General features: G+C 50.4%; 1 protein-coding gene across 1 annotated transcript in view; it reads left to right on the top strand.

The window, feature by feature from the left end:
* The window catches only part of CACNA1B (calcium voltage-gated channel subunit alpha1 B), a 225,353-nt gene that overhangs the window by 91,054 nt on the left and 132,788 nt on the right, over window positions 1–1,511 (top strand). The gene's annotated exons all lie outside the window — the stretch shown is intronic.

Here is a 1,511-nt window from a genome sequence, read left to right as displayed (position 1 = left end):
CTGCTGATTCCCAGCCCTGCTGATTCCAGCTCTGCTGATTCCAGCTCTGCTGATTCCAGCCCTGCTGATTCCAGCTCTGCTGATTCCCAGCCCTGCTGATTCCCAGCCCTGCTGATTCCCAGCTCCCAAAGCCCCTCAGCAGCCCCAGAGGTGCCTGTGCCTGCTCATTCCGTGCTCTGGGGCTGCTGGGCTGGCTTTGGGTGAGTTCTGAGGATCCATTCCAAGTGGTGTTTCTGGAAAGGGGAGTGGGCTGAGCTTTCCTGGCACGGCATCCCCTGGGAGCAGCAGGACAACCCACAAAGCTCTTTAAAACCTAAGTGCTCCTCATCTCCACAGAGGTGCATTAAGGAGCCTGGGCAGAGACCACGGGCTCCAAACCAGCCTCAGGGTGGAAATGTGAGCTCATTAAAGGGATGCCTCTGGTCAGGGGTGGAAAATAGAAGGAGGGAAAGCTGCTCCTACTTCTTTCTGTTCCAAATCCCCAAAGCCAGCAAAGCCCTGGGAATTCTCCTGGAATCAGAGGTACCAAGTGTGCATTGTGAGGGGACCAAGCAGAGGTGTCAGCACCGAGTGCTGCTCTGCTGAGCCAATGGCCTGGGTGGGTCAGTGATGAGCTGCAGCACAAAGAGGTGCTGAGCACCAAAATATGGCCAAAGGGTTATTCAAGGCTTTTCCCCTCCAGCCTGACTGCTCTGAGCTGGAAACATGTCATTATTTTAATGAAAAATGGGTGAATCTCAGTGGCAGAGCATGCTCCAGTCTTGTTTCCCTCTCCCTGCACCCTCCTCGCTGTCCTGTTCTGCTGACACAGGATTATTTTTAAGCACCTGACCCAGCCCAAATGCCCCAAAGCTGCTCCAGGAGAGCACCACATTTATTTCCCATTTTTCTTTGAGATTCCTCCTTTCTCTGTCTTCTCCAGCCACGAGGAGTAAGGGCCAATTCTGGTCACTCTTTGAAATAAAAGGAAAAAAACCCCCCACCCACCCCTTTGTGGTAGATGTGCATTTTCAGAGAATTCCCTGGCAGCAAAAGGCAAAACCGAGATGAAACTGGATCCTCTTTTAATGCACACTCACAAAAGGTCAGCAGGAGCCAGCTTTGGCATTTTCTTCTCTCACCAAGCCCTTGTGAGAACCTGTGAGACCCATCTGGGAGCTGGAGGTCTGCCCTGCACCGAGGTGTTGAGTCAACAGGAAAGTGTCACATATATATTTATATATATCTACACACACTTATATCCTGCTCCACTGTGACAGTTTTGCTTTCCTCCTGCAGGCTTTGCTCTGTGGAATTATTATTCCTAATTCTTGTTAGCGTTGCTCCTGCTTTCCCCCCCTGGTGAATTGGATTTTGTGCTGTTTGCTGCTCCATTACCATAAACGTGTCCCTTTAAAAACCCTTTAAAGCTTCCCCAATCCCAGCTCTCTAAACAGGGAATATTGCTTGGGATATTCCAACAAGCAGGAACTTCTCAGGATGGTTCCAATAAGGAACTTCTCAGGATGATT

This window comes from Parus major, chromosome 17 (genome assembly GCF_001522545.3).
Source record: "Parus major isolate Abel chromosome 17, Parus_major1.1, whole genome shotgun sequence".
NCBI classification, from domain to species: Eukaryota; Metazoa; Chordata; class Aves; order Passeriformes; family Paridae; genus Parus; species Parus major.
Note: the sequence above shows the minus strand (reverse complement) of the source record. Positions and strands in the feature narration are given on the sequence as shown.